Source organism: Podarcis muralis, chromosome 10 (genome assembly GCF_964188315.1).
Source record: "Podarcis muralis chromosome 10, rPodMur119.hap1.1, whole genome shotgun sequence".
Taxonomy (NCBI): domain Eukaryota; kingdom Metazoa; phylum Chordata; class Lepidosauria; order Squamata; family Lacertidae; genus Podarcis; species Podarcis muralis.
In genome coordinates this window covers 50,707,939-50,720,809 of record NC_135664.1, presented here as the reverse complement: position 1 = coordinate 50,720,809, position 12,871 = coordinate 50,707,939, and the positions used below count along the sequence as shown (strand labels likewise).

Here is a 12,871-nt window from a genome sequence, read left to right as displayed (position 1 = left end):
GCATCTAGCCTATTACAGTGATTTTGCTTATCATCTAAGTGCAACACATAGAAGCCACCAGAAACATATCCTCTGAAGCTATGAAATAATGCATGATTGAAGTCACAGCAGGGGAGCCAACTGCCCCCCCCCCTAAAAAGCATTAGCCCTAGAACAAGTGTGCTTTTGCATTACAAGGTTATGGCTAAAAAAGAGAAAAACATTTTAATTTACCACACAGTCATGAAGGGAGGAAGGAAAGGATGCTTTCCTTCATTATTTCCTTTCAAGAACACAGTGGAGAATCAACGCCTCCAGATCTGATTCCCCATTCAAATGCACCAACATAAAGACCAAACATCCACCACAGATCCACCTTATATAGCCAAACTAATAAAAGTTGTGTGTTCCACTACCACTCAAACAAAACAGGATCTGAAGTGGTTCTAATTCAATGAAGTTGTCTACTCAAATTCACCTTGATTATTCCAGACCTGGTACTGCACATATAGCACACTGTTAGAAATATAACCCTATCTGCACCCAAAAGCAATCAGAATGAGAATGTCTTTCACCACTTCCATGAGATGCTCAGTGTCAAATTGACCTACAGGCTGTACTGTGTATTAAACTTTATTTATAGCCATCTTGCCTCTAAAACCAGCAAAGCGTAAATTGTTACACCTTCTATCCTATACTATCCCTTGCTCCTGAACAGACATTGAAAAGATTCCTATCTTTCTCTAGCTTCCTCTATGTTCTCAATTTGAGCTCTCCTATCAGGGGGAGAGGGGGAAAAAATCTGAGCCTTTAGGTAGTGAAATGTGTTTGACTTACTCTGGCCTGTCACACAACACACAGCTATGAACTTTCTCCAAGAGAAGGAAATTATACAGCTGAGGGTCATCTACTGTAAACACCTTTTAATATTATTATGCACATAGTTCCCACTCTTAAGCGATTGTCCTCATTATCGACAAGCGCAAGCCAGTAGACAAGCCAGACTAACAGTCATCAAAACTAATAGGGCAAGACTGAGCCTCCAACACATCACACTCTGGCACTGCTTTGTGAAAGGTGAGATTCCAAAGCCCAACTGAATTTAAATGATTTTGTCCTCAAAGCAGGTGGCAGGTTCATCACAGCAGGTTGACAATGTTTCAGTGGAGACAATGCAGATTCGCCTGCCTATTCACCACCAGAAGTACTCTGCGGGATGGCACTTTGCAGACACAATGGCAACTAAGCAGAAATATTTCTTCAGAGTACCACTGCTATCATATAATCCTCAGGAATGGGCTATATTCAGGGTTGCACAGATGCTGCTAGAGCAGAGGAAATCTGTAGAAGATGGCATTGTGCATAGAATTCAGCTTCCTGCGATTCTTAACTTTGCTTATTAGGTTTTTTCCTTTTTTCCTTTTTTCTTTTAAAGATTCTAAGCCATTGTGATTGCAGAGATCAGGTTAAAAATGCGAAATGTCATCTACTGAAATATCAGAAGCCAGAGTTGGGGAACTAGATTTCTAGGAGTTAGAAGGAAAGATTTATTCAGGTTGCAAAACTGATTTTCTAATGGTGCAGCATCTGCATTCTCTCAATACAGATTTTTTTTTTTTTTAAGCATAAAGAACACAAAGCCCAGGCTGTACTTTCGTTACCTGATTCTGGCTATCTCCCTTCCACTTACTTTTGCTTCAGGCCCCTTGTGAACCAGAGCCACTTATTTCTATAAGACATTTCTAAGCAGTGCACGTAAAAACAATATATAGAAAACGGAGCAAGAAAACAAGAAAAAATGTATCATAAAACCAAACACTACCTTAATAATGCCTGCTGGTACAAGAAAGTCATAGTCACACACCTGACCTTGCGCTGGGAGGATGCCTGAGGACAGTCATTGTCACAGCGGCTACAGTCAAGCCACTATTCTACAGGCTGTGAAGCCATTGAGAGAATTTATCAAGGCTAGTGGGCAGACCCCACCTAAACTCCAGGGCCTGGAGAATGCTGGGATCCTGTTGACTCCATGTGGGATACCATCCAAATCAAGTAAGATGTTTACTAAAAGTAACAGGGAATCAGTGATAGGAAAGAGAGGTGATGAGAAAGCAAATGAAGGGCATAAGAATGTAAGACCAAGCTGGATCAGGCCTGTGTCCCATCTATACCAGCATCCTGTTCTCACAGTGGCCAACCATATGGCCAAGCAAAACATCCTGCAGTTTCCAGGAACTAGTATTCAGAAGCATACTGTTTCCGACAGCAGAGGAAGAACATATCTAGCATGGCTAGGAGCCACTGGTATCCTTCTCCTCCATGAATTTGTCTAATCCTCTTTTTAAACCATCCAGGGTTGGTGGCTATCACTGCCTCTGGTGAGAGTTTAAGTATGCATTGTGTGAAGAAGTGCTTTATTTTGTCTGTCTTCAATCTCCATATATTGAGCTTCGCAGTGCAGTGCAGTGCAGTGCAGTGCAGTGATTAGAATACTGACTAGATCCAGTGAAATCTGGTTTCAGATCTGCATTCAGCCACAAAGCTCATTTGATGAGCTGAGAGCGCACTGTCTCAGCCTACCCTACATCACAAGGTTGCTGGGAATGTAAAATAAGAGACAGGGCTATGTATGCCACCCTAAGAGACTTGAAGGGCATGAGATAAAAGCAATAAATAAGAACAAGAGTTTAACCAGTGGCATTGTGCAGGTGTGTAGTGCCATCTGTGAATTACTTTAAAAAGTAGCTTCTCTCATTGACTTAAAGAGTCTCCCCCCAAGAAGTTTTGGGCCAGCCTGTATGATCAATTTGCCAGTGCAAGCTTTCGAGCATAACTGGAGTTATGTATGAAAAAGCCATCTCTGGGAAACTGGAGGCAATGCTTTAAGTGAACAGAGACAAATCACTGCCTTCTATCCTTCTGTGCCCATGTATGAGCTATGAAGGAGCTGAAGCAGCTGGTGGACCTTGGAGAGCTTATCAGCATGAGTCATATCAGGGAAGCGGCTGAGGAGAAGGTGGACATCAGTCAGGCAAACAGAAATCACAAATATGGCTGTAGCGGTTTCTTTGAGTTCTGCCTTCAGAACCAGGTCGTTTATACACCTTAAAATCGTATTCCAAAGTCCGCAATTGCAACAAACGCTACCAGGAATAAACCAAAGCTCTTAATAAACATCAAGACTAGTTTCAAGCCTCTTGAATCAAAAATAATTTGCTTAAAACGAAAACACAGCATTTTACACAATACTTTTCATCTCCAAGACACTTCACAAAGATTAATTAAAATGTACCAAAGTTTTTGTTTTGTTTTTTAAAGACTGCCATCTTATCAGAAAGAAAGCCAAATGTTTTTGGGAATGAGCAGGGCATGGAGGCATTAGCAGTTCCTCATTGTGTGCATCTCAGCATCTGTTATTTTCAGATACAGTGCTTCTGAACATCGAAATCACATTTAGACACCATTGCTAATAAACCATTAATAAAAGTATCTACCTATGAGTTTTTATAACCTTTGATTAAAACATCATATGTTAGTGAATTCCACGGGTCCTTTTTTTTTTTGCCTGTCCTGAATCTCCTACCAACAAATTTCATCGTATGATCCAGAGTTCTAATGCTATGCGGGGTGGGGTGGGGATCTCTTGTGCACTTTCTCCATACTATTCCTGAATTTATAAACCTCATATGTCCCCCTTGGTTTACTTTTCTAAACTTAGAATACCCAACACCATTCTGGTTGAAAAACACTCCTGACAATGCTTCCTGCCCTCTCTCTGACTTGGCTTTGTGACATCGTCATATTGTCAAATCTGATTGGCTGCACCATGTCATCACAGGGCCTACATGACCCTTGATTGGCAAGAATATTCTCAGGAGGAAGCCACTTAAAAAACAAAAACATCAGCAGCAGATTGTGGGATGCAGCAACTATCAACATGTAATGTAAGCAAAGAGTTTGTTGAAACTTAAAAATCCCCTTCTCACTCCAGAATATGTGGGCAAACACTCAGCACAACCACAATTGACTAACAATGAGTGGTTATCAACATTCCTGATGAGACTGACCAAGAAGCCCGAGCTCTAGGAAATTATACTAGAGATTTCCAGCAACAGACCTGCTCTAAACCCCATGGAAGGTTGGGCAAAGCCTCTTGGGGAGTTTAACAAAATTTGGATTTGTCTTAATGGTATAAATAGGTAAAGGTAAAGGGACCCCTGACCATTAGGTCCAGTCGTGACCGACTCTGGGGTTGCAGTGCTCATCTCGCTTTATTGGTCGAGGGAGCCGGCGTACAGCTTCCGGGTCATGTGGCCAGCATGACTAAGCCGCTTCTGGCGAACCAGAGCAGCTCACAGAAACACCCTTTACCTTCCCGCCAGAGCGGTACCTATTTATCTACTTGCATTTTGACGTGCTTTCGAACTGCTAGGTTGGCAGGAGCAGGGGACTGAGCAACGGGAGCTCACCCCGTCGCGGGGATTCGAACTGCTGACCTTCTGATTGGCTAGTCCTAGGCTCTGTGGTTTAACCCACAGCGCCACCCGTGCAAATGGTATAAATAAGGAGCAGCCAAAAAACCGAATTAGGTCCAAAATGGAAATGAAGCCAGAGGAGCAGGAAATGCAATTAATGCACAATACATTCACATTGACTGGGATTTGCCCTACCATTAAGGTGAGCATCTAGCTTCCATAGATTTAGTGGTTCACCACAAAGAGAAAGGATTCCACACACAAGTTCAAACCATTCATTGAAGAACACTGCACTTCTATATTCTTTACACACTTAATGCTTCCCCAAGGCCAAACTAAGGCAATTAGGTCCAAAATGGAAATGAAGCCACAAATGAAGCCCCTGGGGCAATTCCCCCCAAAGCTGCCCCCTTCCTCCCTGAAAGTAATGCATGAAATGACATTTTTTTTAAAAAAAACAACAACACAGCTACATTTTTCAAAAAACAACAACACAGACATGACTTTGCCATTCTGGGTGGTCCTATTAAATGTATTGTAACCATATACTGGCTATTGGCTTCTTCTAAGGGACTGGCACAACTATTAAAGGTAAAGGTACCCCTGCCCGTATGGGCCAGTCTTGACAGACTCTGGGGTTGTGCGCCCATCTCACTCAAGAGGCCGGGGGCCAGCGCTGTCCGGAGACACTTCCGGGGCACGTGACCAGCGTGACAAAGCTGCATCTGGCGAGCCAGCGCAGCACACGGAACGCCGTTTACCTTCCACTGGTAAGCGGTCCCTATTTATCTACTTGCACCCAAGGGTGCTTTCGAACTGCTAGGTTGGCAGGCGCTGGGACCGAGCAGCGGGAGCGCACCCCGCCGCGGGGATTCGAACCGCCGACCTTTCGATCGGCAAGCCCTAGGCGCTGAGGCTTTTACCCACAGCGCCACCCGCGTCCCACGGGCACAACTATTGGATGCATATAATTATATGTCCATCATTATATGAGGACAGTTGACATGCAGCTTAATCCTATGCATGCTTATTCACAAGTAGGTCCCACTGTAAACATCAATGAGCACAGGATAGTACATTTCAAGCAGCAACCACCAAAAGGAAATAGTAGTGATTATTATTTATTAAATGTGTACATCACCCTTCATCCATAGATCTCAGGGTGGTTCACAACATAAAATTACAGTATAACAAACACAAAATACATAATGAAAATAAGAACACCCCCCCCCCCATAATCTCCCCTCTTCCAGACTATCACTTTTCCTTGTAATATTTCCTTGTAGGGGAGGGCCTGTAAGCAGCGTTTGAAATTCACCAGGTGCATTTTGCACCTGGCTTGGGGCCACTTGAGACCAAATGAAGATGTTTGGGTGCCAGGATGGTGCCTGACGTCTACGCCATGTGGAGGTGCGTGCCTGAGGATCCTTGGATCTTGACTAGTGACAAATCCTGTAGAATCTGTTATGTTTTATCTGCACAATCAGAATGAATTTCGGGAACCAAAAAGTCATATTGAAAAATATGACTTTAGAGCCATCTTGCCCCCAAAATGGAAACTATGCATTCAGTTTTGGTGACTGTAACCCTAGTTTAAGGAGCCATTGGGCACCTAGCTTATATATCTGAGTTTCTAACATTGTTTATAGGTCATAGGAGGGATGTTTCTATAAAGAAGGTGCAACTTGTTATTATTTTTGCTACTTTCAGGAATTTTTGCTACTTTCAGGAATTGCAATGTTGCCAATGTAATGCTGTTACATTCATAGTATCAAATGTTTTCTTTGTATGTTGTTACATTTGCTATTATGTTCCTACTTTTTTTTATTCCTGCTACAAAATTGTTTTTGTGATTGTTGATTTTGCGATGCATTGCTGTTTTCCTTTCATAAGCCGCTTTGAACAATTTTTATAGTAGGTGGTGAATTCCTACCACCAGCAGCCAGCAGCTTTTGAATCACCAAGCAAAAAGCTACTCACTTTCCGAAGCCAGTTTGCACCGAAATCTGGGTTACAAGAAAGGAAAAATATTCATTAAAAAGGACTGGATTCTGAAGAGCAACATGCAATTACTCCTGTCAAAATGAACAAGAATATCCCTGTGCAGGTTAGGCAGGCTTCGTAACGCACTGCATTTTGGTACAGAATTTATAAGAACGCTTCATTTCCACAAGAGACGTACAAAGCAACATATGCTCAAGAAAACTCACAGGAGAGATGTTCTGTGCACCAACACAATTTATCTGTCAAGAGAATGACCTTACCTAGGTGAAAATGTACTTACAATTATCATTCTGTGCCAGAAAAGGACACAAATATTTTGTTACAAGCTCACGGAGTATAAATTCTACCTTCTTCTGCGCTGCAGTTTATTGAGAGGACACTCTTTAGAATTCCAGAAAAGTTCAATAGCTTGCAGACGGTATCTGGCTTTTTAATATTCAGTGCTATTCCTAGCTCTCTTTCACACATACTCCAACATCTGAAAGGATTATTATCCTTCTGTATAATGCAACCCAAAATCCATCATATCTTATGTGAAAACAGAGGAGAGCAGCCAGACCCTTGCCGATTAGTTTAAGCCCTCTATCACTAGTATATTCTTCCCTGCGCATTTCCAAAGTATATTAGAGGAAGAGTATTTGCTAATGGGTTACATCAATGGAGATGTTCAGCCACAGCACACATTCCAGACAGGATACATGAAAGCAACAAAGGCAATGGGGGAATCCAGCCTTAATATCCAGTAACTAACTTAAGGGTTCTCACCCACCCCCCAAAGCTACTAGCCCATCAATGACTCTGCAGTAAGTTCATTGTGGATTTTACATGGCCACTAAGCCCTGCTGACCACAGGATTTGTAAACCACCACAGACAACCAAAACAGCAGGACAATCCAAGACCTGGAAAGTTTAAACTTCAGATCTGTTTGTGTTATTATAGATTAGTAGTTGACAAGGCCTGTCCCGCAGTCAGTTCTGAGTCCTTAGAAAAACGCACACCTTGAGAGACTGCATCTAAATGCTTTGCAAGTTACCATTTGGTACTTCATGCTCAACTGTATCACACCTCAGCATTCCGATCTGCTTAGGTTTAGTTAAGATATTTCTCTCTGCTGCTAGAGTGTTTACAGATACCAATTTCTCTTAAGCACAAGACCTCTTGGCAATAAGGGCTTGGTACTCTGGCTTATTATAGCAGCTTATTGTGACAGTATCTAGGTTTCCAACACTGAGGCAGGCGGGCGGGCGGGCGGGCGGGCAGGGGGCTGAGAAGTAGCAATACTAGTCCCTCTAGCATATTGCTGAAGTAAGAGGCTGAAGAATACAAATAGCAACACACTCAGCACTATTTCTGTGTTAAGTTAAAATATTGCCATTTCCAGCAGAGCACTTCTCGAAAGTGTAAGCAACCTTAGGTTAATTTATCAAAGTTCCTGTACTTCTTAGGTGCAAAACTGTCAATAAATAGTAATTTATATGATATTTTAAGTTTAACTCATTCACATGTACAAGTCCCCTTTCCTGTGGGAGTCACCACCAACAGACAGGGAACCAAGTTTCAAGAAGGTACACATGTATATATCATGCACTTACTCTGATTTAGTTGTTACTCTCAGGTACACATAGTTAGTAAGGTGCATAATTTAGACTCTCCACTGCATATGTATGCTTGAAATAATGGTTTTCTTAAAAAACACATCAAGTAATATTGAAAAGTAAGTAAATATTAGAGGGTGGTTAAAGGTGTGTTAAGGCTAGGACAATAAACATTGTGTGACTTGCCTAAGAACCTAGTCCAGAATTAAGATCCAGACTCAAACTACTGAGGTCCAATCCAATGGCCATTTCAGTTCTCTCCAACTCAGTTTGAGAAATAAAAATCATCTGTGAAAGATTCCATTAGGCAGGAAGCATTGATCAATTGGCATTTTCCAAATGATGTTCTAGGACTCTGGGTTTAGAATTTGTGCCCTTGCCAAATTCCTCTCCATTCCACTTTCAAGTAGTAATTTGGATTGGGGGGGGGGGGGAGAGAGACTGAATAATGACTCCCCAACTCAAAACATCTGCATTGGCACATTTGCCTGCAACACTGGCATAACATCATGATTTGTAATGAGCTCTGGCATAGTGGATGGCATGCCCCATTCCAAGCATTTGTTAGCTAATGCAGTAAGTCTAATATCCATAATCTTAACACACATTTACTTGGTAGTAACTCCCAATTATTTCAGTTGAACGTATTTCCAAATAAACATGCTTAGGAACAGACTAAAAGAGGCAGCATTTCCTGAGCTGTTCTGTCCAAAGACCAAACAATGTGCAGCCCATGCAAAGTTTGATATACCCAATCCCAGCTACACTGAAGCTGTGCCCAATTTATGTAGCACTTTTTAATATGCGAAATGCATTTTTTTACACCTTGCATTAGACACCCCTCTGCCAAGTTCTCACAGGTCCCATACTAACCAAATTCTATACATGACAAAGTGAGAGGTGCATCCTTGCACACAGTGCCAACTACTCAAAATTCTGCTGCAGTTTAATTAATCCATTTTCACATATGCCTCTAACATCAGTCAACCAGGAAGAAAGCCTTTGGTTGCTAGCTGGCAACAGCACACCTGCCCAGTAGTTGTTTCTTCTTCTTTTTTTTAATGAATGTAAGGCAGAAAAAGGAAAGCCCCCACCCCACCCCAATTTGAGGTAATGCTCAGAAGAGAAGCATATCAGATGGGCTCTGGAATACATAGTATGAACCAGGAACCTCTCCAACAGCACTTACATGAAGCACTGCCAAACTTCATATTATCTCTACAGAGTCACTAAGTTGTTTATTTGTTCCCCAAGGAGATCAGCTAAATGAACTAAATGACACAATTCACACAGACTGATAACAGCAGAAATCTGTCCAAGACACCAAACCTAAAGCAGTACAAGGGAAGAATCCGCCCCAATTAAACAGCCATCTAGCTGAAAGCAATCTGTTCCTTGAAAGTGTCCCATTTAACCAGATTGTCTATTAAGAGGGTATTGACTTTAATAAATTCAGAGAGGACTGAAATAATGTTTACAGCCCATTCATCCTGGAGAAGAAGTGGACACAGCTGATAATGTGACAACTCCTTATTGAACCTAATCGCTTAAGTCAAACCAGCCAGAAAGCTTGCTTCTTGAAATGTTGAAGTGACCTTTCAAGCATGCTCATTAACTCTCCCTCCCTCCTTCCTCATGTCCCCCATGCAGATACACAGCAATTATTTGTTGATACAGCAGAAACGCTGTTTTAAAAAATCTATTATACAAGGTATACAACAAAGACCTTTTAGCCTGCGGAATAGGCAAGTTTTCAAGATACACAGGGCTGCACATTTAAGCACAGTTCTTCATCAATATCTCCTGCCCAGGGCTAGCTTTGATGGTTTTGCTGTCCAAGATTCTCATCTCTCCACACATTAAACAAAACAAAACAAAATCCCTAAGGCTGCAATCCTAATGACCTATGCTAGTAGAATGGTTCAAGAACTGAAGCAAGTAGTAATTGACTCCTGAGCATACATGGTAAGGTTCAAAGAGAGCCTATCTGCCTCCTTTTTCTCCCCAATCTCAAAATCTGCTCCTCTACTTGGTGGCTAAGATCCACACACACATACTGAGACCCCAACAGACAACAGTTTATCCATAAACTCTGAACAGGTTCTTCTGTCCATTCCACCCTGGATACTTTTCACAAGTTACACACAACTCAACAGTGATGTTGAGAGGATTCAGTTCCATCAAACATTTTGCTCTTCACTTTGGAATTCATGGGGGTCTTAAAGCTTCACTTTGAAGATGGTCTGTTTTTGAGTACCAACACCCAAATGACACCCTTTCTGAACAGCAAGTACCACTTAAAAGTAAATAAAGTCAATAGCCCACTTCTTTGCTTACAGAGGTCTCTGTGACTTTAAATCCTTTGCACATCAGGGAAGTGAATGCAGGTGGCAACTGCCATCTTCCTGACTTTTGTATGTCTTGGACGGGCAATAAGCATCATAACTATTTTTTGAGCAAAGTGTATGCGAATGAATCCAGTCCTAGACAAATTACTTGCCTTCCAAATCAAACCCGGTCTCCTTTTAGCCACCGCCAATGGAGATAACTGGCGGTGGTGCGTTCCTTCGACCGGCTCAAGACGACTGCGATCCTACCAACATTCACGGAAATCTGGGAGGCTTGCTTCGGAGTAACCGTGCAAACAACAATGGGCTGCACAGAAAGGAGCGCAGCTCTTGAGAGATGGCTGCGATTGTGTATCTCGAAAAGAAGCCCAATTCGTCAGGAAGAAGAACACACAAAACGAGGCAGCAGCAGCAGAAGTGAGGCTGGAATTCCATCCACGCCTACTTGGGGATGAACTCCAGCGAACAAAACGGGACTTTCTTTCACGTAAAATGGGCGTCGGATCGGGCCGCACGCTTATTTAAAGGGGTTTACGGAGGAGAAAGAAAGAAGAGACGGAAGATGCTCCCCCTCTTCTTTCTCACAGAGCAAAACCCGGCTCAGCATCACCGCCCAAGCCCAAAACAGCCTCTTACCTTCTCTGTTGCTGCTGCTGCTGCTGCGGAGAGGTGCTTTGCCAAGGGAGGGGGGATCCCCTGCGAGGCTGGCCGCTTCTAAGCCGGGCAGCTGTTGGGCTCCTTCTGGGAACCAAAGGCACCCGGAACAGACGCAGATCCCCTTCTTTCTACCAATCTAATTTGCTCGCGGGGGGGGGGGGGTGGAGAGCGATGGTCAGGCTGCGCGAGGAAAGCAGGCGCCGATCCAGCGCTTTCGGAGGATCTCTCCGGCGGTCCCAGACTATAAGGCAGCTCAGCTGGTCCGATCTGCGTGCGAGCAGCGGAGGAAGAGGGGGGGGGGGAGAAGCAGGAGGAGGAGGAGGGAGAACCGGGAGCCCCCCTCCCCGGTCGCCTGCTCAGGGCCTGCCGGCTCCTCCTTCCCCCATGCTGTCCTGGGGGGGAGGCAACCCCCGTGGCCCGCCGGGCGCCTCGCGCCGAGCCCAGGCCCCCTCGCGCGGCCCGCGGGGTTGGCCCGGGGAGGGGCACGTCCCGTTAGCTCCGCTGCGGCCTCCCCGGGGCCTGCAAGCACGCCGGGCGGGGGAAACCCAGGCCCGGACAGAGCTCGGAGAGGCTGGTGTGGGGAAGCCCCTCAAGAAGGTCGCGGACAACGAAGAGGCGGCGGCGGCGGCGGCGAGGCAGCCCGGTCTGCGTGGCCGCTGGGTGCCGCTCGGGCTGCCTTGGCGGCGGGCGCTTCAGTCACTCGCTCTCCTTCCCAGCAGCGCCGCGCCGCCCCGCCGGCTCTCCAAGTGCCACCACTTCGGCAGCCGGCTTCGGCGCTCCCGGGAGAGCCGGGCTGCCCCCCGCCCGGAGGGATAGCAGGCAGGCAGGCAGGCAGGCAGGAAGGCGGGCTCCGGGCGGCGCTAAGCGAGGCTGGCCGCTAGTGTGGCTACTGGCAGGCAGGCAGCTTCTCTCTCTGTCTTGCTCGCTGAGGGGGAAGCCGACTAAGGCGCCACCGCTGCTCCGCCTCAGCTCCCGTTGCCAGCAGGCTGCGCGCCCTCGCGCCCGCCCCAGCCCGAGGAAGTGGCCACTCGCTCAGCGGCAGCTGCAGCCACTGAGGATCTGTGTCATGTCTGTCTGTGCAGCGGAGGGGATGGGCGGCGAGGAGCCGAGGCGGGGCCAGCCCGCCGACACACACACGCCGCCCTGTGACAGGCGGCCAGCCAGGGCCCAACCAGGAGCGGCCCCCTGCTGCAGAGCCCTCCCCCTTCCAGCCGCCCTCCCCTCGCTTGTCGCCTCACCGAGGAGAGAGGCAGAGAAGAGGGGAAGGGAGCGGAGCTCGCGAGTTAGCGGAGAGGGTATTTCCCTTCACCGCGGTGGGGAAAAGAGCCGGAGGGCGAGCCTTTCCCCCCGCTCTTCCGCTTCTTCTCCGTCCCGCTTCTCGCACCTCCCGGCGGAGGCGGTGCCTCGCTGAGGAAAAAGTCCGGAGAAACCCCGCGAAGTGCTGACGGCGGGCACCAGCGCGGACACGCTCTCCGGCTCCTCACGCGCCCGCCTCCTGCTTCTTATGGGAGCCTAGAAGGAGCAGTAGAGGCTGCTATCATAATCCCAGGGAATAACGGCCGCCAGCTTCTAGCCATGTGCGTGTGTCTCTAGGCAGGAAACTGGCGGTGGCTCCTTCTCCCTCGGGCGGGCTGCGGCGACTCAGGAGCCCGTCTGGGCTTCTTTTCGACAGAAGCGCCGGATCCCTCCCTGCCCTCCTCCGCCTTTTGCGCTCCGCTGGGCCGGCCGGAGTTACACAGGGGGGGGACGAGGTTGGAAAACCCTCCCCGGAGCCGTTCACACGACGACGCCTTCGCGTGTTCCAGAGCGGGG

The 12,871-nt window shown here is 46.3% G+C and overlaps 1 protein-coding gene across 1 annotated transcript in view; it reads right to left on the bottom strand.

Moving 5' to 3' along the window:
- Positions 1-12,162, bottom strand: part of LARGE1 (LARGE xylosyl- and glucuronyltransferase 1) — a 309,421-nt gene extending 297,259 nt beyond the window's left edge. The window contains exon 1 of the mRNA XM_028745321.2: positions 11,039-12,162. The gene's annotated coding sequence lies outside the window, so the exon portion shown is untranslated. The remainder of the gene's footprint in view (positions 1-11,038) is intronic.
- Between the last annotated feature and the right edge of the window lie 709 nt (positions 12,163-12,871).